This window comes from Meles meles, chromosome Y, assembly GCF_922984935.1.
Source record: "Meles meles chromosome Y, mMelMel3.1 paternal haplotype, whole genome shotgun sequence".
NCBI lineage: Eukaryota > Metazoa > Chordata > Mammalia > Carnivora > Mustelidae > Meles > Meles meles.
In genome coordinates, this window is record NC_060088.1 from 34516781 (window position 1) to 34542135 (window position 25355).

The window sequence follows — 25355 nt, forward strand, 5'->3', positions numbered from 1 at the left end:
TCCACCTGCCTAGAGTCCGCCCTTGTTCTAACACCTTTACTCAACTGGGAAAACACTGCCATTTATGAGTGTTCGCCTTCAGTGTTTTTGTAGGTTTGGGAAGCATAAGGGCCTTCACTTGAACGTAACTCAGAGTATCCAACATGCTTATAGTCTGCCCTTGTTCTAAGATCTTTCCTCACCTGGGAACTCACTGCCACATATGAGAATTAACCTTGAGAGCGATTTTCCATTTTGGAAGCCTAAGCGACTTGGGGTGCACTTACCTTAGAGTATCCAACTTGGCTATACTGTGGCCTTGTTCTAACTTCTTTCCACAACTGTGAACAAACTGCCACATATGAAACTCCACTTAAGATCGAGTTTATGTTTTGGAAGCATAAGGGTCTTGGCGTTCCTTCACTTAGAGTATGAAACTTGCCTAGAAAGCGCCCATGTCCTCACTTCTTTCCACAACTGGGAACAAACTGCCATTTATGAATCTCCACTTAAGATCGAGTTTACGTTTTGGAAGCCTAAGGCCTTCACTTGAACTTAACTCAAAGTATCCAACATTCTTATAGTCTGGCCTTGTTTTAAAGTCTTTCCACACTTGGGAACTCAGTGCCATTTATGAGACTTAACCTTGAGAGCGATTATACGTTTTGGAAGCATAAGGGACTTGGCGTGCACTTACCTTAGATTATCAAACTTGCCTATAGTGCGGTCTTGTTCTAATTCGTTCCACAACTGGGAACAAACTGCCACATATGCATGTTCACTTCAGATTGAGTTTAGGTTTTGGAAGCATAAAAGTGTTGGCGTGCACTTAACTCTGAGTATGCAACTTGCATATAGTGCGCCCAGGTTCTAAAATCTTTCCACAACTGTGAACAAACTGCCACATATGAAACTTCACTCCAGGTCGAGTTTAGGTATTGAAAGCATGAGGGTCTTGGCATGCACTTAACTCTGAGAATGCAACTTGCTTATCGTGTGCCCAGGTTCTAACTTCTTTCCACAAGTGGGGACATGCTGCCACATATGAATCTTCACTTCAGATCGAGTTTACGTTTTGGAAGCAAAAGCGTCTTTGCATGCCCTTAACTCAGAGTATCCAAGAAGCTTATAGTCCGCCCATGTTCTAAATTCTTTCCTTAAATGGGAACACACTGACACTATGAGACTTCACCTTAATTGTGATTATACGTTTTGGAAGCATAAGGGGTTGGACTTGCACTTAACTCAGAGTATCCAACTGGCTTCTACTCTGCCCTTGTTCTAAGTTCTTTCCTGAACTGGGAACACACAGCTGCATATGCCTCTTTGCCTTCAGAGCGTTTATACGTTTTGGAAGCATAAGGGCCTTAGCCTGCATTATACTTTGAGCTTCCAACTTGCTCATAGTCCGCATTGTTTTAAGTTCTTTCGTAATTGCAAAACACTGCCACTTATGAGACTTAACCTTAAGAGCGATGATAGGTTTTGGAAGTCTAATGGATTTGGTGTGCAATTAGTTCAGAGTCTCCAACTTGCCTACATTCCGTCCTTGTTCTAACTTCTTTCCTCAACTGGGAAAACACTGCCAGAATGGGTTTTTGTCTTCAGAGTAATTTTACGTTTTGGAAGCATAAGCGCATCGGCAGAGCCCTGAACTCAGTGTCTCCACCTGCCGAAAGTCCGCCCTTATTCTAACACCTTTCCTCAACTGGGTAAACACTGCCATTTATGAGTGTTCGCCTTCATTGTGTTTGTAGGTTTGGGAAGCATAAGGGCCTTCACTGGAACTTTACTCAGAATATCCAACATGCTTATAGTCTGCCATTGTTCTAAGATCTTTCCTCACCTTGGAACTCACTGCCACTTAGGAGAATTCACCTTGAGAGCGATTATCCATTTTGGAAGCCTAAGCGACTTGGGGTGCACTTACCTTAGAGTATCCAACTTGGCTATACTGTGGCCTTGTTCTAACTTCTTTCCACAACTGAGAACAAACTGCCACATATGAATCTTCACTTCAGATCGAGTTTAAGTTTTGGAATCATAAGTGTCTTGGCGTGCACAGAACTCAGAATATGCAGCTTGCCTTTGTGCGCCCAGGTTCTAACTTCTTTCAACAACAGGGAACACATTGCCACATATGAATCTCCACTTAAGATCGAGTTTACGTTTTGGAAGCATATGAGTCTTGGCGTTCTTGCACTTAGAGTATGCAACTTGACTAGAGTGCGCCCATGTCCTCACTTCTTTCCACAACTGGGAACAAACTGCCATTTATGAATCTTCACCTTAAGATCGTGTTTAAGTTTGGAAGCATAAGGGCCTTCACTTGAACTTAACTCAAAGTATCCAACATGCTTATAGTCTGCCCTTGTTCTAAGATCTTTCCTCACTTGGGAACTCACTGCCACTTATGAGACTTAACCTTGAGAGCGATTATTCGTTTTGGAAGCATAAGGGACTTGGCGTGCACTTACCTGAGATTATCCAACTTGCCTACAGTGCGGTATTGTTTTAATTCTTTCCACAACTGGGAACAAACTGCCACATATAAATCTTCACTTCAGATTGAGTTTACGTTTTGGAAGCATAAACGGGTTGGCATGCACTTAACTCTGAGTATGCAACTTGCGTATAGTGCGCCCAGGTTCTAACATCTTTCCACAACTGTGAACAAACTTCCCCACATGAAACTTCACTTCAGATCGAGTTTAGGTATTGGAAGCATAAAGGGTCTTGGCGTGCACTTAACTCTGAATATGCAACTTGCCTATAATGAGCCCAGGATCTAACTTCTTTACACAAGTGGGGACACGCTGCCACATATGAATCTTCACTTCAGTACGAGTTTACGTTTTAGAAGCAAAAGCGTCTTTGCATGCCATTATCTCAGAGTATCCAACAAGCTTATAGTCCGCCCTTGTTTTAAATTCTTTCCTTAACTGGGAACACACTGCCACTTATGAGACTTCATACCTTAAGTATGATTATACGTTTTGGAAGCATAAGGGATTGGACGTGCACTTAACTCAGAGAATCCAACTGGCTTCTAGTCTGCCCTTGTTCTAAGTTCTTCTGAACTGGGAACACACAGCCGCATATGCCTCTTTGCCTTCAGAGCGTTTATACGTTTTGGAAGCATAAGGGTCTTAGCCTGCATTATACATAGAGCTTCCAACTTGCTCATAGTCCGCCTTTATTCTAAGTTCTTTCTTGAACTGTGAAACTCTGCCACTTATGAGACTTAACCTTAAGAGTGATGATAGGTTTGGAAGTCTAAGCGACTTGGTGTGCACGAAATTCAGAGTCTCCAACTTGCCTACACTCCGTCCTTGTTCTAACTTCTTTCCTCAACTGGGAAAACACGGCCAGAATGGGTTTTCCTCTTCAGAGCGATTTTACGTTTTGGAAGCATAAGTCCATTGGTGAGCACTGAACTCAGAGTCTCCAACCTGCCTAGAGTCTGCCCTTGTTCTAACACCTTTCCTCAACTGGGAAAACACTGCCATTTATGAGTGTTCACGTTCAGTGAATTTGTAGGTTTGGGAAGCCTAAGGGTCTACACTTGAACTTAACTCAGAGTATGCAACAAGCTTATAGTTTGCCCTTGTTCTAAGATCTTTCCTCACCTGGGAACTCACTGCCACTTAAGAGACTTCACCTTGAGAGCGATTATCCATTTTGGAAGCCTAAGTAACTTGGGGTGCATTTATCTTAGTGTATCCAACTTGGCTATAGTGTGGCCTTTTTCTAACTTCTTTCCACAACTGGGAACAAACTGTACATATGAATCTTCACTTCAGATCAAGTTTAAATTTTGGAAGTATAAGGGTCTTGGCGTGCACTTAACTCTGAATATGCAGCTTGCCTATCGTGCGCCCAGGTTCTAACTTCTTTCCACAACAGGGATCACGCTGCCATATATGAATCTGCACTTAAGATCGATTTTATCTTTTGGATGCATAAGGGTCTTGGCGTGCACATAACTCTGAGTATGCAACTTGCCTATCGTGTGCCCAGGTTCTAACTTCTTCCCATTAGTGGGACAGGCTGCCATATATGAATCTTCACTTCAGATCGAGTTTACGTTTTGGAAGCAAAGTGTCTTTGCGTGCCTTTAACTCAGAGTATCCAAGAAGCTTATAGTCCGCCCTTGTTCTAAATTCTTTCCTTAACTGGGAACACACTGCCACTTATGAGACTTCACCTTAAGTGTGATTATACGTTTTGGAAGCATAAGGGTTTGGACGTGCACTTAACTCAGTGTATCCAACTGGCTTCTAGTTTGCCCTTGTTCTAAGTTCTTCCTGAACTGGGAACACACAGCCGCATATGCCTCTTTGCCTTCAGAGCATTTATACGTTTTGGAAGCATAAGGGCCTAAGCATGCATTGCACTTCGAGCTTCCAACTTGCTCATAGTCACCCTTTGTTCTAAGTTCTTTCCTGAATTGCAAAACACTGCCACTTATGAGACTTAACCTTAAGAGCGATGATAGGTTTTGGAAGTCTAATGGATTTGGTGTGCAATTAGTTCAGAGTCTCCAACTTGCCTACACTCCGTCCTTGTTCTAACTTCTTTCCTCAACTGGGAAAACACTGCCAGAATGGGTTTTCGTCTTCAGCGCGATTTTACGTTTTGGAAGCAGAAGCGCATTGGCGAGCCCTGAACTCAGCGTCTCCACCTGCCTAGAGTCCAACCTTGTTCTAAGACCTTTCCTCCACTGGGAAAACATTGCCATTTATGAGTGTTCGCCTTCAGTGCATTTGTAGGTTTGGGAGGCATAAGGGCCTTCACTTGAACTTAACTCAGAATATCCAACATGATTATAGTCTGCCCTTGTTCTAAGATCTTTCTTCACATGGGATCTAACTGCCACTTAGGAGACTTCACCTTGAGAGAGATTATCCATTTTGGTAGCCTAAGGGACTTGGGGTGCACTTACCTTAGAGTATCCAACTTGGCTATAATGCAGCCTTGTTCTAACTTCTTTCCACAATTGGGAACAAACTGCCACATGTGAATCTTCACTTCAGATCGAGTTTATGTTTTGGAAGCATAAGGGTCGTGGCGTGCACTTAACTCTGAGTATGCAGCTTGCCTATCGTGCGCCCAGGTTCTAACTTCTTTCCACAACAGGGAACACGGTGCCATATATGAATCTCCACTTAAGATCGATTTTATCTTTTGGACGCATAAGGGTCTTGGCGTGCACTTCATTTAGAGTATGCAACTTGCCTATAGTGCGCCCATGTCCTCACTTCTTTCCACAATTGTGAACAAACTGTGGTTTATGAATCTTCACCTTAGGATTGTGTTTATGTTTTGTAAGCATAAGCGTCTTTGCATGCCCTTAACTCAGAGTATCCAACAAGATTATAGTCCGTCCTTGTTCTAATTTCTTTCCTTAACTGGGAACACACTGCCACTAATGAGACTTTACCTTATGTGCGATTATAGGTTTTGGAAGCATAAGGGCCTGGACGTGCACTTATATTAGATTAACCAACTTGCCCATATTGTGGTCTTGTTCTAATTCTCTCCACAATTGGGAACAAACTGCCACATATGAATCTTCACTTCAGATCGAGTTTACGTTTGGAAGCATAAAAGTGTTGGCGAGCACTTAACTCTGAGTATGCAACTTGACTATAGTGCGCCCCGGTTCTAACATCTTTCCACAACTGTGAAGAAACTGCCACATATGAAACTTCACTTCAGATCGAGTTTAAGTATTGGAAGCATAAGGGTCTTGGCGTGCACTTAACTCTGAGTATGCAACTTGCCTACCTTGTGCCCAGGTTCTAACTTCTTTCCATTAGTGGGGACACGCTGCCATATATGAATCTTCACTTCAGATCGACTTTACGTTTTGGAAGCAAAAGCGTCTTTGCATGCCCTTAACTCAGAGTATTCAAGAAGCTTATAGTCGGTCCTTGTTCTAAATTCTTTCCTTAACTGCGAACACACTGCCACTTATGAGACTTAACATTAAGTGTGATTATACGTTTTGGAAGCATAAGGGTTTGGACGTGCACTTAACTCAGAGTATCCAACTGGCTTCTAGTCTGCCCTTGTTCTAAATTCTTTCCTGAACTGGGAACGCACGGCGGCATATGCACCTTCACCTTAAGAGCGTTTATAGGTTTGGAAGCATAAGGGTCTTAGCCTGCATTTTACTTAGAGCTTCCAACTTGTTTAGAGTCCCTCTTTGTTCTAAGTTCTTTCCTGAACTGTGAACACACTTCCACTTCTGAGACTTAACCTTAAGGGGAATGATACGTACTGGAATTCTAAGGGACTTGGTGTGCACTTAATTCAGAGTCTCCAACTTGCGTCTGTCCATCCTTGTTCTAACTTCTTTCCTCAAATGGGAAAACACTGCCAGAATGGGTTTTCGTCTTCAGCGCGATTTTACGTTTTGGAAGAAGTGCATTGGCGAGCCCTGAACTCAGCGTCTCCACCTGCCTAGAGTCTGCCCTTGTTCTAACACCTTTCCTCAACTGGGAAAACACTGCCATTTATGAATGTTCATCTTCAGTGCTTTTGTAGGTTTGGGAAGCCTAAGGGTCTACACTTGAACTTAACTCAGAGTATCCAACATGCTTGTAGTCTGCCCTTGTTCTAAGATCTTTCCTCACCTGGGAACTCACTGCCACTTAGGAGACTTCACCTTGAGAGAGATTATCCATTTTGGAAGCCTACGGGACTTGGGGTGCACTTACATTAGAGTATCCAACTTGCCTACAGTGCGGCCTTGTTCTAAATTCTATCCACAACTGGGGACAAACTGCCACATATGAATCTTCACTTCAGATTGAGTTTACATTTTGGAAGCATAAGTGTCTTGGTGTGCACTTATATCTGAGTATTCAGCTTGACTAAGTGCGCCCAGGTTCGAACTTCTTTCCACAAGAGGGAAAACGCTGGCACATATGAATCCTCACGTCAGATCGAGTTTACGTTTTGGAATCAAAAGCATCTTTGCATGCCCTTAATTCAGAGTATACAACAAGCTTATATTCCGCCCTTGATCTAACCTCTTTCCTTAACTCGGAACACACTGCCACTTATGAGACTTCACCTCAAGTGTGATTATACATTTTGAAGCATAAGGGATTGGACATTCACTTCACTCAGAGGATCCAACTGGCTTATAGTCTGCCGTTGTCTAAGTTCGTTCCTGAACTGGGAACACACAGCCACATATGCCTCTTCGCCTTAAGAGCGTTTATACTTTTTGGAAGCCTAAGGGCCTTAGCCTGCATTATACTTCGAGCTTCCAACTTGCTAATAGTCCTCCTTTGTTCTAAGTTCTTTCCTAAAGTGCTAAACACTGCCACTTATGAGACTTTACCTTAAGAGTGATGATAAGATTTGGAAGTGTAAGGGACTTGGTTTGCACTTAATTCAGAGTTCCAACTTGCATACACTAAGTCCTTGTTCTAACTTCTTTCTTCAACTGGGAAAACACTGCCAGAATGGGTTTTTGTCTTCAGCGGGATTTTACATTTGGAAGCATAAGCACTTTGTCGAGCACTGAATTCAGAATCTCCAACCTGCCTAGAGTCCGCCCTTGTTCTAACAACTTTCCTCAACTGGGAAAACACTGCCATCTATGAGTGTTCACCTTCAGTGCTTTTGTAGGTTTGGAAAGCATAAGGGCCTTCAAGTGAACTTAACTCAGATTATCCAACATGCTTATAGTCTGCCCTTGTTCTAAGATATTTCCTCACCTGGGAACTCACTGCCACTTAGGAGACTTCACTTTGAGAGCGATTATCCATTTTGGAAGCCTAAGGGACTTGGGGTGCACTTCCCTTAGAGTAACCAACTTGGCTATACTGCGGCCTTGTTCTAACTTCTTTCCACAACTGAGAACAAACTGCCACATATGAATCTTCACTTCAGATAGAGTTTAAGTTTTGGAAACATAAGGGTCTTGGCGTGCACTTAAGTCTGAGTATGCAACTTGCCTATCGTTCGCCCAGGTTCTAACTTCTTTCCACAACTGGCAACACGCTGCCACATATGAATCTTCACTTAAGATCGAGTTTACGTTTTGGAAGCATAAGGGTCTTGGTGTGCCCTTAACGTAGAGTATGCAACTTGCCTAGAATGCGCTCATGTTCTCACTTCTTTCCACAACTGGGAAAAAACTGCCATTTATGAATCTTCACTTTAAGATCGCGTTTACGTTTTGGAAGCCTAAGGGCCTTCACTTGAACTTAGCTCAAAGTATCCAACATGCTTATAGTCTGCCCTTGTTCTAAGATCTTTCCTCACTTGTGAACTCACTGCCACTTATGAGAGTTAACCTTGAGAGCGATTAAACGGTTTGGAAGCATAAGGGACTTGGCATGCACTTATCTTAGATTATCCAACTTGCCTATAGTGCGGTCTTGTTCTAATTCTTTCCACAACTGGGAACAAAATGCCACATATGAATCTTCACTTCAGATCGATTTTACGTTTTGGAAGCATAAATGTTTGGCGTACACTTAACTCTGAGTATGCAACTTGAATATAGTGCACCCAGCTTCTAACATCTTTCCACAACTATGAACAAACTGCCATATAGGAAACTTCACTTCAGATCGATTTTTGGTATTGGAAGCATAAGGGTCTTGGCGTGCACTTAACTCTGAGTATGCAACTTGCCTATAGTGCGCCCATGTCTTCACTGCTTTCCACTACTGTGCACAAACTGCCATTTATGAATCTTCACCTTAGGATCGCGTTTGTGTTTTGGAAGCATAAGAGTCTTTGCGTGCCCTTAAAACAGAGTATCCAACAATATTATTGCCTGCCCTTGTTCTAAATTCTTTCCTTATCTGGGAACACTACCACAGACTTTACCTTAAGTGCAATTATACGTTTTGGAAGCATAAGGGTCTGGTCGTGCACTTAACTCAGAGTATCCAACTGGCTTAGAGTCTGCCCTTGTTCTAAAATCTTTTCTCACCTGGGAACTCACTGCCACTTATGAGACTTAACCTTGAGAGCGATTATCCAGTTTGGAAGCCTAAGGGACTTGGGTGCACTTACCTTAGAGTATCCAACTTGGCTATAATGCGGCCTTGTTCTAACTTCTTTCCACAACTGAAAACAAACTGCCACATATGAATCTTCACTTCAGATCGAGTTTAAGTTTTGGAAGCATAAGGGTCTTGGCGTGCACTTAAGTCTGAGTATGCAGCTTGCCTCTAGAGCGCCCAGGTTCTAACTTCTTTCCACAACAGTGAACACGCTGCTACATATGAATCTCCACTTAAGATCGAGTTTATGTTTTGGAAGCTTAAGGGTTTTGGCTTGTACATAACTCTGAGTATGCGACTTGCCTATAGTGCGCCCAAGTTCTAACTTCTTTCCACAACGGCGGACATGCTGCCACTTATGAATCTTCACTTCAGATCGCGTTTACGTTTTGGAAGCAAAAGCGTCTTTCCGTGCCCTTAACTCAGAGTACCCAAAAAGCTTATAGTCCGCCCTTTTTCTAAATTCCTTCCTTAACTGGGGACACACTGACACTTATGAGACTTCACCTTAATTGTTATTATAAGTTGTGGAAGCATAAGGGATTGGACGGGCACTTAACTCTGAGTATCAAGCTGGCTTATTGTCTGCCCTTGTTCTAAGTTCTTTCCTGAACTGGGAACACACGGCCGCATATGCCTCTTTGCCTTAAGAATGTTTATAACTTTTGGAATATAAGAGCCTTAGACTGCATTAAACTTAGAGCTTCCAACTTGCTCATGGTCCGTCTTTGTTCTAAGTTCTTTCCTGAACTGAGAAACACTGCCACTTATGAGACCTAACCTTAAGAGCGATGATAGGTTTTGGAAGTGTAGGGGACTTGGTGTGCACTTAATTCAGATTTTCCAACTTGCCTACACTCCGTCCTTGTTCTAACTTCTTTCCTCAACTGGGAAAGCACTGCCAGAATGGGTTTTCATCTTCAGCGTGATTTTATGTTTTGGAAGCATAAGCTCATAGGTGAGCACTGTACTCAGCGTCTCCAACCTGCCTAGAGTCCGCCCTTGTTCTAACATCTTTCCTCAACTGGGAAAATATTGCCATTTATGAGTGTTTGCCTTCAGTGCGTTTCTAGGTTTGGGAAGCATAAGGGTCTTCACTTGAACTTAACTCAGAGTACCCAACATGCTTATAGTCTGCCCTTGTTCTAATGTCTTTCCTCACCTGGCAACTCACTGTCACTTATGAGACTTAACCTTGAGAGCGATTATCCATTTTGGAAGCCTACAGGACTTGGGGTGCACTTACCTTAGAGTATCCAACTTGGCTATAGTGTGGTCTTGTTCTAACTTCCTTCCACAACTGAAAACAAACTGCCACATATGAATCTTCACTACAGATCGAGTTTAAGTTTTGGAAGTATAAGGGTCTTGGCGTGCACTTAACTCTGAGTATGCAGCTTGCCTATAGTGCACCCATGTCCTCACTTCTTTCCACAATTGTGAACAAACTGCCATTTATGAATCTTCACCTTAGGATCGCATTTATGTTTTGGAAGCATAAGCGTCTTTGCGTGCCCTTAACTCAGAATATCCAACAAGATTATTGTCCGCCCTTGTTCTAAATTCTTTCCTTATCTGGGAACACACTGCCACTTATGAGACTTTACCTTAAGTGCGATTATACATTTTGGAAGCATAAGGGCCTGGACGTGCACTTGTCTCTGAGTATCCCACTGGCTTATAGTCTGCCCTTGTTCTAAAATCTTTTCTCACCTGGGAACTCACTGCCACTTATGAGACTTAACCTTGAGAGCGATTATCCATTTTGGAAGCCTAAGGGACTTGGGTGCACTTACCTTTGAGTATCCAACTTGGCTATAATGCAGCCTTGTTCTAACTTCTTTCCACAACTGAAAACAAACTGCCACATATGAATATTCACTTCAGATCGAGTTTAAGTTTTGGAAACATAAGGATCATGGTGTGCACTTAACTCTGAGTATGCAGCTTGCCTATCGTGCGCCCAGGTTCTACTTCTTTCCACAACTGGTCACGCTGCCCCATATGAATCTTCACTTCAGATCGAGTTTATGTTATGGAAGAAAAGCGTCTTTGAGTGCACTTAATTCATAGTATCCATCAAGCTTATAGTCCACCCTTGTTCTAAATTCTTTCCTTAACTGGGAGCACACTGCCACTTTTGAGACTTCAACTTAAGTGTGAGTACACGTTTTGGAAGCATAAGGATTTGGACTTGGACTTAACTCAGAGTATCCAACTGGCTTATAGTTCGCCCATGTTCTAAGTTCTTTCCTGAACTGGGACTCACGGCCGCATATGCCTCTTCGCCTTAAGAGCGTTTATACATTTTGGAAGCATAAGGGCCTTAGCCTACATTATACATAAAGCTTCCAACTTGCTCATAGTCTGCCTTTCTTCTAAGTTCTTTCCTGAACTGTGAAACACTGCCACTTATGAGACTTAACCTTAAGAGCGATGATGCGTTTTGGAAGTCTAAGTGATTTGGTGTGCAATTAATTCAGAATCTCCAACTTGCCTACACTCTGTGCTTGTTCTAACTTCTTTCCTCAACTCGGAAAACAATGCCAGAATGGGTTTTCATCTTCAGGGGGATTTTACGTTTTGGAAGCATAAGCATATTGGCGAGCCCTGAACTCAGAGTCTTCAACCTGCCTAGAGTCATCCCTTCTTCTAACACCTTTCCTCAACTGGGAAAACACTGCCATTTATGAGTGTCTGCCTTCAGTGCTTTTGTAGGTTTGGGAAGCATAAGGGCCTTCACGTGAACTTTAATCAGAGTATACAACATGCTTAGAGTCTGCCCTTGTTGTAAGATCTTTCCTCACCTGGGAACTCACTGCCACTTAGGAGACTTCACCTGGAGAGCGATTATCCATTTTGGAAGCCTACGGGACTTGGGGTGCACTTACCTTAGAGTATCCAACTTGGCTATAATGTGGCTTTTTCTAACTTCTTTGCACAACTGAGAACAAATTGCCACATATGAATCTTCTCTTCAGATCGAGTTTAAATTTTGGAAGCATAAGGGTCTTGGCATGCAATTAACTCTGAGTATGCATATTGCCTATCCTGCGCCCAGGTTCTAACTTCTTTACACAACTGGGAACACGATGTCACATATGAATCTTCACTTAAGTTTGAGTTTATGTTTTGGAAGCATAAGGGTCTTGGCGTGCCCTTAACTTAGAGTATGCAACTTGCCTAGAGTGCGCCCATGTTCTCATTTCTTTCCACAACTGGCAACAAACTGCCATTCATGAATCTTCACATTAAGATTGCGTTTACATTTTGTAAGCATAAGCGTCTTTGCGTGCCCTTAACTCAGAGTACCCAACAAGATTATAGTCTGCCCTTGTTCTAAATTCTTTCCTTAACTGGGAACACACTGCCATATGAGACTTTATCTTAAGTGCGATTATACCTTTTGGAAGCTTAAGGGCCTGGACATGCACTTAACTCAGAGTATCCAACTGGCTTCTAGTCTGCCCTTGTTCTATGTTCTTTCCTGAACTGGGAACTCACGGCCGCATATGCCTCTTTGCCTTCAGAGCGTTTATACTTTTTGGAAGCCTAAGGGCCTTTGCCTGCATTTTACTTAGAGCTTCCAACTTGTTTAGAATCCGCCTTTGTTCTAAGTTCTTTCCTGAACTGCGAACATGCTGCCTCTTATGAGACTTCACCTTAAGAGCGATTATACGTTTTGGAATTCTAATGGACTTGGTGTGCACTTCATTCAGAATATCCAACTTGCCTAGAGTCCGTCCTTGTTTTAACTTCTTTCCTCAACTGGGAAAACACGGCCAGAATGGGTTTTCGTCTTCAGCGGGATTTTACATTTTGGAAGCATAAGCGCATTGAGGAGCACTGAACTCAGAATCTCGAACCTGCCTAGAGTCCGCCCTTGTTTTAACACCATTCCTCAACTGAGAAAACACTGCCATTTATGAGTGTTCATCTGCAGGGCGTTTGTAGGTTAGGGAAGCATAAGGGCCTTACTTGATCTTATCTCAGAGTATCCAACATCCTTAGAGTTCTGCCCTTGTTCTAAGATCTTTCCTCACATGGGAACTCACTGTCATTTATGAGACTTAATCTTAAGAGCAATTATACGTTTTGGAAGCATAATTGAATTGGGGTGCACTTCCCTTAGAGTATCCAACATGCCTATAGTGTGGCCTTGTTCCAACTCCTTTCCACAACTGGGAACAAACTGCCACATAAGAATCTTCACTTCAGATCGAGTTTAAGTTTTGGAAGCATAAGGGTCTTGGCGTGCACTTAACTCTGAGTATGCAGCTTGCCTCTAGTGCGCCCAGTTTCTAGCTTCTTTCCACAAATGGGAACACGCTGCCACATATGAATCTCCACTTAAGATCGAGTTTATGTTTTGAAAGCATAAGGGTCTTGGCGTGCACTTAACGTAGAGTATGCAACTTGCATATAATGCGCCCATGTACTCCCTTCTTTCCACAATTGTGAACAAACTGCCATTTATGAATCTTCACATTAAGATCACGTTTACATATTGGAAGCATAAGCGTCTTTGCATGCCCTTAACTCAGAATATCCAACAAGATTATAGTCCGCCCTTGTTCTAAATTCTTTCCTTAACTGGGAACACACTGACACTTATGAGACTACCTAAAGTGCGATTATACCTTTGGAAGCATAAGCGCATTGACGAGAACTCTGCTTGTTGGATACTCTGTCTTAAGTACACGCCAAGGTCTTTATGATTCCAAAACCTATAAACACTCTTAAGGCAAACACTCATAAATGGCAGCGTATTCCCACTTGAAGAAAGAGGTTAGAAAAAGGATGGACTCTAGTCAGGTTGGATACTCTGAGTTAAGTGCCGCCAAGCCCCTTATGCTTACAAAACACATAAGTGCTATTACGGCTTACACTCATATGGTACTGTGTTTTCCCAGGGGAGGAAAGAAGTTACAAGGACAGACGATAGGCAGGTTATAAAACAGTTATGTATGTGCCGAAGCCCTTGTGTTTCCAAAATGTAAAATCCCGATTAATACAAATACCCATTAAATGGCAGTGTTTCCCAGTTGAGGAAAGAAGTTAGAACAAGGACAGAATCTAGGCAGGATGGGTACTCTGATTTAAGTGCAAGCCAAGGCCCGTTGCTTCCAAAACCTAAAATCCCGCTTAATACAAAATCTGTTAAATGGCAGTGTTTTCCCTGTTGATGAAAGAATTTAGATCAAGGGCACACTCTAAACAGGTTGGACACTCTAAGTTAAGTGCACGCCAAGGCCTGTATGATTCCAAAACCTATAATCACTCATAAGGTGAACACTCATATGTGGTACTGTTTACCCAGTTGAGGATTGATGTTAGAAAAAGGATGGACACTAGCCTGGTTGGAAACTCTGAGTTAAGTGCATGCCCAGGCCCTTATGCTTCCAAAACTTGAAGTCCCGCTTAGTACGAATACCCGTTAAATGGCAGTGTTTTCCCAGTTAAGGAAGGAAGTTAGAACAAGGATCTAATCTAGGCTGGTTGCATAGTTGAAGTTAAGTGCAAGCCGAGGCCCTTATGCTTCCGAAACGTAAAATCATGCTTAATATGAATACACGTTAAATGACAGTGTTTGCGTCAGTCCGTCCTTGTTCTAACTTCTTTCCTCAACTGGGGAAACTTGGCCAGAATGGGTTTTCCTCTCCAGCGGACAGTGTTTTCCCTGTTGAGGAAAGATGTTACAACAAGGACGGACGCTAGGAAGGTTGAATACTCTCAGTTAAGTGCACACCAAGGCCTTATGTTTCTAAAACTTATAATGGCTCTTAAGAGTAACACTTATATATGGCAGTGTTTTCTCTACTGAGGAAAGATGTTAGAAGAAGGACGGACTCCAGGATGGTTGGATAATCTGAGTTAAATTCATGCCAAATCCCTTATGCTTCCATAACCTATCATTGCTCTTACAGCTAACATTCCTATGGGGCAGTGTTTTTCCGGTTGAGTAAAGAAGTTAGAATAAGGATGGACTATCCGCACGTTGGATATTCTGAGTTAAGTTCACGACAAGTCCCTTAGGTTTCCAAAAGCTATAATCACTCTTACAGCTAACAATCATATGGGGCTGTGTTTTCCCAGTAGAGGAAAGATGTTACAACAAGGACAGATGCTAGACAGGTTGGATACTCTGAGTTAAGTGCACGGCAAGGCCCTTGTGCTTCTAAAACTTAAAATCCCGTTTAATACGAAAACCCATTAAATGGAAGTTTTTTCCCAGTTGAGGAAAGAATTCAGAACAAGGACGGACACTAGGCAGGTTGGATAATCTGAGTTAAGTGCACTCCAAAACCCTTATGCTTCCATAACCTATCATCGCTCTTATGGCTAACACGCATATGGGGCAGAGTTTTCCCAGTTGAGAAAATAAGTTAGAATAAGGATGAACTCTGTGCAGGTTGGATACTCTGAGTTAAATGCACGTGAAGGACCTTATGATTCCAAAGCCTATAATCGCTCTTATGGCTAACACTCATATGGGGCAGGGTTTTTCCAGTTGAGGAAAATGTCACAACAAGGACAGATGCTAGGCAGGTTGGATACTCTGATTTAAGTGCACGCCTAGTCCCTTTGCTTCCAAAAACTATAATCGCTTTTACAGCTAACACACATAAGGGGCAGAGTTTTCCCAGTTAAGAATGAAGTTAGAACAAGGATCAACTCTAAGCACATTGGATCCTGTGAGTTAAGTACACGCCAAGGCCCTTAATATTGCAAAACATAAAATCCCGCTTAAAATGAAAACCCATTAAATGGCAGTGTATTCCCATTGTATGAAATAAGGTAGAACAAGGACAGACTCTAGTCAGGTTGGATCCTCTGAGTTAAGTGCATGCCCAGACCCTTTAGCTTCCAAAACATAAAATCCCGCTTAATACGAAAACCCATTTAATGGCCATGTTTTCCCATTCAGGAAAGATGTTACAACAAGGGCAGACCCTAGACACATTGGATATTCTGAGTTAAGTGCACGCCAAGGCCCTAAAGCTTCCAAAACAAACAAACAAAAAAATCCCGCTTAATACAAAAACCAGTTAAATGATAGTGTTTTCCCAATTGAAGAAAAAGTTTAAAAAAAGGACAGACGCTGGGAGGTTGGACACTCTGAGTTAAGTGTACGCCAAGCCCGTTATGCTTCAAGAATATGTAATCGCTCGTAAGGCTAACCCTCAGATGTGTCAGTGTTTCCCCATTTGAGGAATTAAGTTAGAACAATGACTGAAGCTAGGCAGGCTTGATACTCTCAGTTAAGTGCACGCTGAGGCCCTTATGCTTCTAAAACTCATAATGGCTCTTAAAGCAAACAATTATATATTTCCGTATTTTCCCTATTGAGGAAAGAAGTTAGAACAAGAATGGACACCAGGCTTGTTGGACACTCTGACTTAAGTGAACGCCAATGCCCATATGCTTCCAAAATTTATAAATGCTCCTAAGGTGAACACTCATATGAGGCAGTGCATTCCCACTTGAGGAAAGATTTTAGAACAAGGACAGATGCTAGGCAGTTTGGATATTCTGAGTTAAGTGCACGCCAAACCCCTTCTGCTTCCAAAAGCTATAATCACACTTACGGCTGACACTCCTATGGGGCAGTGTTTTCCCAGTTGAGGAAAGATGTTACAACAAGCACAGATTCTAGGCAGGTTGGATACTCTGAGTTAAGAGCATGCCAAGAGCCTTATGCTACCAAAAGCTATAATTACACTTACGGCTAACACTTATATTGGGCAGTGTTTTCCCAGTGGAGGAAAGATGTTACAACAAGGACAGATGCTATGCAGTTTGGATACTCTGAGTTACGTGCACACCAAGGCCACTATGATTCCAAAACCTATAATCAGTCTGAAGTTGAACAATCATATGTGGCAGTGTTTTCCCCAGATGAGGATTGAAGGTAGAACAAGGACAGACTCTACATGGTTGGATACTCTGAGATAAGTGCACGTCAAGGCTCTTATGCTTCCAAAATGTATAAACGCTCTTAAGGTGAACAATCATAAATGACAGTGTATTCCCACTTGAGGAAAGAAGTTAAAACAATGTTGGTCTCTAAGCAGGTTGGATAATCTGAGATAAGTGCATTCCATGCCACTTTTGCTTCCAAAAGACATTATCACTCTTAGGGCTAACACTCATATGGAGCTGTGTTTCCCCAGTTGAGGAAAGATGTTACAAGGACAGTCACTTGGCAGGTTGGATACTCTGAGTTAAGTGCATGCCAAGGCCCTTATGCTTCCAAAACATAAAATCCCGCTTAATAAGAAAACCCGTTAAATGACCAGTGTTTTCCCAGATGAGGAAAGAGTTTACAACAATGACAGATGCTAGGGAGTTTGGATATTCTGAGTTAAGTGCACACCAAGCCCCTTATGCTTCTAGAATATGTAATCGCTTGTAAGGCTAACCCTCCTATGTGGCAGTGTTTCCCCAGTTGAGGAAAGAATTTAGAACAAGGACGGACACTAGGCAGGCTTGATACTCTCAGTTAAGTGCAAGACGTGGCCCTTATGCTTCTAAACGTATAATGGCTCTTAAGGCGAACACTTATATATTTCCATGTTTTCCCTACTGAGGAAAGAAGTTAGAACAAGGACGGATACCAGGCTTGTTGGACACTCTGACTTATGTGCACGCCAAGGTCCATATGCTTCCAAAATATATAAACGCTCCTAAGGTGAACACTCAAAAATGGCAGTGTATTCCCACTTGAAGAAATAATTTAGAACAAGGACGGACACTAAGCAGGTTGGATATACTGAGTTAAGTGCACGCCAACCCCCTTATGCTTCTATAATTCATAATCGCTCTTATGGCTAATACTCATATGGGACAGTATTTTCCCAGTTGAGGAAAGATGTTACAAAAAGGACAGACGCTAGGCAGGAAGGAAAATCTGAGTTAATTGCACGCCAAGACCCTTATGCTTTGAAAACGTAAAATCCTGCTTAGTACAAAAACCCGTTAAATAGCAATGTATTCCCAGTTGTGGAAAGATGTTACAACAAGGACAGAAGCTAAACAGGTTAGATATACTGAATTAAGTGCAAGTCAATGCCCTTATGTTTCAAAAATGTAAAATCCTGCTTAATATAAAATCTTGTTAAATAACAATGTTTTCCCAGTTGAGGAAAGATGTTACAACAAGGACTGAAGCTAAGCATGTTAGGTATACTTAGTAAAGTGCAAGCCAAGGCCCTTATTATTCCAAAACTTAAAATCCACTTAGTACAAAAACCTTTTAAATGACAGCATTTTCCCATTTGTGGAAAGATGGTACAACAGGGACAGACACTAAGCAGGTTGGATACTCTGACTTTAATGCACGCCAAGGCCCCTTGATTCCAATGTTTACAATCGTTCTGAAAGTGAACAATCCCATGTGGCAGTGCATTGAACTTGAGTAAAGAAGTTAGAACAATGACAGATGCTAGGAGGTTGGATACTCTGAGTTAAGACCAAACCAAGCGCATTGTGCTACCAAAAGATATAATCGCACTTATGGCTTACACTCATATGGGGCAGTGTTTTCCCAGTTGAGGAAAGATGTTACAACAAGGACAGCGCTAGGCAGGTTGGATATTCTGAGTTAAGTGCATGCCAAGGCTCTTATGCTTCAAAACATAAAATGCCTCTTAATACTAAAACCCTTTAAATGACAGTGTTTCCAGTTGTAGAAAGAGTATACAACAAGGACAGATGCTAGGGAGGTTGGATACTCTGAGTTAAGTGCACACCAAGCCTCTTAAGCTTCAAGAATATGTAAACCCTTGTAAGGCTAACCCTCATATGTGGCAGTTTTTGCCCAGTTGAGGAATGAAGTTTGAACAAGTACGGACACTAGGCAGGCTTGATACTCTCAGTTAAGTGCACACCGAGGCCCTTATGCTTCTAAAACCTATAATGGCTCTTAAGGCGAACACTTATATATTTCTATGTTTTCCCTATTGAGGAAAGAAGTTAGACAAGGATGGACACCGGTTTTGTTGGACACTCTGAATTTAGTGCACGCCAAAGGCCCATATGCTTTTAAAATGTATAAATGCTTGTAAGACGAACATTCATAAATGGCAGTGTATTCCCACTTGAAGAAAGAATTTAGAACAAGGACGGACTCAAACAGGTTGGATATACTGAATTAAGTGCACACAAAGCCCCTTATGCTTCCAAAACACATAATCGCTCTTACGACTAATACTCATATGGGGCAGTGTTTTCCAAGTTGAGGAAAGATGTTACAACAAGGACAGTTGCTGGCCAGAAAGGAAACTCTGAGTTAAGTGCATGCCAAGGCGGTTATGCTTTGAAAACATAAAATTCCCCTTAATAACAATACCCGTTAAATACCAATGTATTCCCAGTTGTGGAAAGATGTTACAACAAGGACAGAAACTAGCACATTAGATATACTGAGTTAAGTGCAAGCCAAGGCCCTGATGCTTCGAAAACGTAAAATCCTGCTTAATACGAAAAACCATTAAATTGCATTGTTGTCCAATTTGAGAAAAGATGTTACAACAAGGACAGGAGCTAAGCAGGTTAGATATACTGAGTTAAGTGCAAGCCATGGCCCTGATGCTTCAGAAACAAAATTCCACTTAATACAAAAACCCGTTAAATAGGAAAGTTTTGCCAGTTGAGGAAAGAGGTTACAACAAGGACAGAAGCTAAGCAGGTTAGATATACTGAGTTAAGTGCAAGCCAAGGCCATTATGCTTCTAAAATGTAAAATCCCGCTTAATACGAAAACCAGTTAATTGACAGTATTTTCCCATTTGAGCAAAGATGATACAGCAGGGACATACGCTAGGCAGGTTGGATAATCTGAGATAAATGCACACCAAGGCCCCAATGATTCCAACCGTTATAATCCTTCTTAAGGCGAACACTCATATGTGGCAGTGTATTCCCACTTGAGGAATGAATGTAGAACAAGGTTGGACTCTAAACTGGTTGAATAACCTGAATTAAGTGCACCCCAAGCCCCTTAAGCTTCCAAAACACATAATCACTCTTATGGCTAAGACTCCTATGGGGCAGTGTTTTCCCAGTTGAGGACAGATGTTACAACAAGGACAGATGCTAGGCAGGTTGGATACTCTGAGTTAAGTGCACTCCAAGCCATTATGATTCCAAAATATATAATCAGTCTTAAAGCGAACAATCATATGTGGCAGTGTTTCCTCAGATGAGGATTGAAGTTAGAAGAAGGACGGACTCTAGGCTGGATGCATACTCTGAGTTAAGTGCTCACCAACTCTCTTATGCTTCCAAAAACTATAAACGCTCTTAAGGCGAACACTCATATATGGCATTGTATTCCAACTTGAGGAAGGAAGTTAGAACAATGTTGGACTCTAAGAAGGTTGGATACTCTGAGTTAAGTGCAAGCCAAGCCACTTATGCTTCCAAACACATTATTGCTCTTAGGGCTAACACTCATATGGAGCAGTGTTTTCCCAGTTGAGGAAAGATGTACAACAAGGACAGACGCTAGGCAGGAAGTATACACTGAGTTAAGTGCACACCAAGTCCCTTATGCTTTGAAAACCTAAAATCACGCTTAATAAGAAAACCCACTAAATAGCAATGTATTTCCAGTTTTGGAAAGGTGTTCCAAAAACGACAGAACCTAAACAGGGTGTATATACTGAGTTAAGTGCAAGCTAAGGGTCTTATGTTTCAAAAATGTAAAATCCCGCTAATAAGAAAACCTGTTAAATACCAAAGTATTCCCAGTTGAGGAAAGATGTAACAACAAGACAGAATCTAAGATGGTTAGATATACTGAGTTATGTGCAAGCCAAGGCCCTTATGCTTCGAAAAAGTAAAAACCCGCTTAATATCTTGATGAAGTCCCAAAAGTTCATTTTCGCTTTTGTTTCCTTGGCCTTTGGAGACATATCTTGAAAGAAGTTGCTGTGGCTGATATCGAAGAGGTTACTGCCTATGTTCTCCTCTAGGATTCTGATGGATTCCTGTCTCACGTTGAGGTCTTTTATCCATTTCGAGTTTATCTTTGTGTACGTTGTAAGAGAATGGTCGAGTTTCATTCTTCTACATATTGCTGTCTAGTTTTCCCAGCACCATTTATTGAAGAGACTGTCTTTTTTCCATTGAATATTTTTTTTTCCTGTTTTATCGAAGATTATTTCACCATAGAGTTGAGGGTCCATATCTGGTCTCTCCACTCTGTTCCCCTAGTCAATGTGTCAGTTTTTATGCTAGTACCACACTGTCTTGGTGATCTCAGCTTTGTAGTAAAGCTTGAAATCGGGTAACGTGATGCCGCCAGTTTTGTTTTTGTTTTTCAACATTTCCTTAGCAATTCGGGGTCTCTTCTGATTCCATACAAATTTTAGAATTATTTGCTCCAGCTCTTTGAAAAATACCAGTGGCATTTCGATCAGAATGGCATTAAAATTATAGATTACTCTAGGCAGTATAGACATTTTAATAATGTTTATTCTTCCAATCCAAGAGCATGGAACAGTCTTCCATCTTTTTGTGTCTTCTTCAGTTTCTTTCATTAGTGTTCTGTAGTTCCTCAAGTACACGTCCTTTACCTCTTTGGTTAGGTTTATTCCCAGGTATCATATGGTTCTTGGTGCTATTGTAAATGGAATCGATTCTCTAATTTCCCTTTCTGTATTTTCATTGTTAGTGTATAAGAAAGCCACTGATTTATGTATATTATCTTTGTATCCTGCCACGTTACTGAATTGCTGTGTGAGTTCTAGTAATTTGGGGTGGAGTCTTTGAAACTCGACCATTCGACCACTCGACATAAAGAATCATGTCATCTGCGAAGAGAGAGAGTTTGACTTCTTCCTTGCCAATTTGGATACCTTTTTTGGATACCTCTTTGTTGTCTGATTGCCGTTGCTAGAACTTCTAATACTATGTTGAACTAGAGTGGTGAGAGTGGGCATCCTTGTCGTGTTCTTGATCTCAACGGGAAGGCTGCAAGCTTTTTCCCATTGAGGATGATATTTGCTGTGGATCTTTCATAGATAGATTTTATGAAGTTCAGGAATGTTCCCTCCATCCCTATACTTTGAAGCGTTTTCATCAGGAATGGATGATGGATTTTGTCAAATGCTTTTTCTGCATCAATTAAGAGGACCATGTGGTTCTTCTCTCTTCTCTTATTGATTTGTTCTATCACATTGATTGATTTGCGAATGTTGAACCAATCTTGCAAGCCAGGGATAAATCCCACCTGGTCATAAAATCCCGCTTAATATGAAACCTATTAAAACGCAGTGTTTTCCCAGTTAAGTAACGAAGTTAGAAAAAGGAGGGAAGCTTGGCAGTTTGGATACTGTGAATTAAATGCACACCATGGGCCGTATTATCTCACAACATATAAACACTTTTTTTTAGATTTTATTTATTTATTTGACAGAGAGAGTTCACAAGTAGACACAGAGGCAGGCAGAGAGAGAGAGAGAGAGGGAAGAAAGCTCGCTGCTGAGCAGAGAGCCCAATGCGGGACTCGATCCCAGGACCCTGAGATCATGACCTGAGCTGAAGGCAGCAGCTTAACCCACTGAGCCACCCAGGCGCCCACAACATATAAACACTCTTAAGGCAAATACTCATATGTGGCAGTGTTTCCCAAGTTGAGGATTGAAGTTACAACAAAGACGGACTCCAGGCATGTTGGATACTCTGAGTTAAGTGCACGCTAAGGCTCTTATGCTTCCAAAACTTATAAACGCTCTTATGGCTAACACTCAAATGGGCAGATTTTTCCCGGTTGTGAAAAGAAGTTAGAACAAGGATGGACTCTAAGAAGGTTGGATACTCTGAGTTAAGTGCACGCCAACGCCCTCATGTTTCCAAAATGTAAAATCCCGCTTAATACGAAAACCTGTTAAATGGCACTGTTTTCCCAGTTGAGGAAAGATGTTACAACAAGGACACACGCTAAAGTAAGGTGATATGTGGCAGTGTTGCTCGAGTTGTGGAATGAATTTAGAACCAGGACGGACGCTAGGCAGGTTGAATACTCTCAGTTAATTGGAAGCCAAGGCCTTTTGCTTCTAAATCATATAATGGCTCTTAAGGGTAACACTTATATATGGCAGTTTTTTCTTACTGAGGAAAGAAAATAGAAGAAGGATGGACACCAGTCTGTTTAGATGCTCTGAGTTTATTGCACGCCAAAGCCCTTATGCTTCCATAACCTATCAACTATCTTACAGCTAACATTCCAATGGGCCAGAATTTTCGTGGTTTAGAATAGAAATTAGAACAAGGAAGGTCTGTAAGAAGGTTGGATACTCTGAGTTAAGTGCATGGCAAGGCCCTAATGCTGTCAAACGTCAAATCCGCTTAAAACGAAACCCATTAAATGGCAGTGTTTTCCTAGTTGAGGAAAGAAGTTTGAACATGGATGGTCGCTAGGCAGGTTGTGACTGTAGTGCACGCCAAGACGCTTATGCTTCCAAAACACAAAGCACTCTTAAGCCTAACACTCATATGGGGCACTGTTTTCCCAGTTGAGGAAAGATGTAACAACAAGGACAGATGCTAGGCAGGTTGGATACTCTGAGTTAAGTGCATGCAAAGGTGCCTATGTATCCAAAATATATAATCACTCGTAAGGTGAACACTCATATGTGGCAGTGTTTCCCCAGTTGAGGAATGAAGTTAGAACAAGGACAGACGTTATGCAGGTCTGATACTCTCATTTAAGTGCACGCCGAGGCCCTTATGCTTCTAAAACGTATAAGAGCTTAAGGCAAACACTTATATATGGCAATGTTTTCCGTATTGAAGAAAGAAGTTAGAACAAGAACAAGAAGTTAGAACTAGAACATGTCCACTAGGACTCCAGGCTGGTTGGACACTCTGACTTAAGTGCACGCCAAGGCCCATATGCTTCCAAAATGTATAAACGCTCTTAAGGTGAACACTCATAAATGGCAGTGTTTTCCCAGTTGATGAAAGAAGTTAGAACAAGGAGGGACAGTAGGCAGGTTGGATACTCTGAGTTAAGTGCACGCCAAGCCCCTTATGCTTCGAACACATATAATCACTCTTACGGCTAACACTCATATAGGCAGAGTTTTCCCAGGTGAGAAAAGAAGTTAGAACAATAATGGACTCTAAGCAGATTGGACACTCTGTGTTAAGTGCATGCAAAGCCCCTTATGCTTCAAAAACACATAATCAACCTTATGGATAACACTTATATTAGGCAGTGTTTTCCCAGTTGAGGAAAAATGTTACAACAATGACAGACGATACGCAGGTTGGATACTCTGAGTTAAGTGCACGTCAATGCCCTTATGCTACCAAAACTAAAATCCCGGTAATTAGAAATCCTGTTATATGGCAGTGTTTTGCCAGTTGATGAAAGAAGTTAGAACAAGGAGGGACACTAGGCAGGTTCGATAATCTCAGTTAAGTGCACGCCAAGGACTTATGTTTTCAAAACGTAAAAATGCTTTTTAGGCGAACACTCATAAATGGCTGTGTATTTCCACTTGAGGAAAGAAGTTAGAACAAGGACGCACGCTAGGCAGTTTCCATACTCTCAGTTAAGTGCACGCCGATGCCCTAATGCTTCTAAAACTTATAATGGCTTAAGTTGAACACTTATATAAGGTAATGTTTTCCCTATTGAGGAAAGAATTAGAACAAGGATGGACTCCAGGCTGGTTGGACACTCTGACTTAAGTGCACGCCAAGGCCTATATGCTTCCAAACGTATAAAAGCTCTTAAGGCGAACACTGAAAAATGGCGGTGTATTCCCACTTGAAGAAGAAGTTAGAACAAGGATGACTCTAGGCAGGTTAGATACTCTGAGTTAAGTTCACGCTAAGCCCTTAGGCTTCCAAAACATATAATCACTCTTAGGACTAACACTCATATGTGGCAGAGTTTTCTCTTTTGGTAAAATAAATTAGAGCAAGGATGGACCTTAAGCAGTTTGGATCCTCTGAGTTAAGTACACGCCCAGACCCTTATGCTTCCAAAACATAAAATCCTACTTACTACGAAAATCCATTAAATGGCAGAGTTTTCCCAGTTGAGGAAAGAAGTTAGAACATGCATGGACTCTAGGCAGTTTGGATAATCTGAGTTAAGTGCATGCCAAGTCCCTTATACTTCACAAATATATAATCCCGCTTAATACAAAAACACATTAAATGGCAGTGTTTTAACAGTTGAGGGAAGATGTTACAACAAGGACAGACACTTGGCAGGTTAGATATTCTGATTTGAGTGCAAGCCAAGGTCTTTATGGTTCCAAAACATAAAATCCCGCTTAAAACGAAAACCCGTCAAATGACAGTGTTTTCCCATTT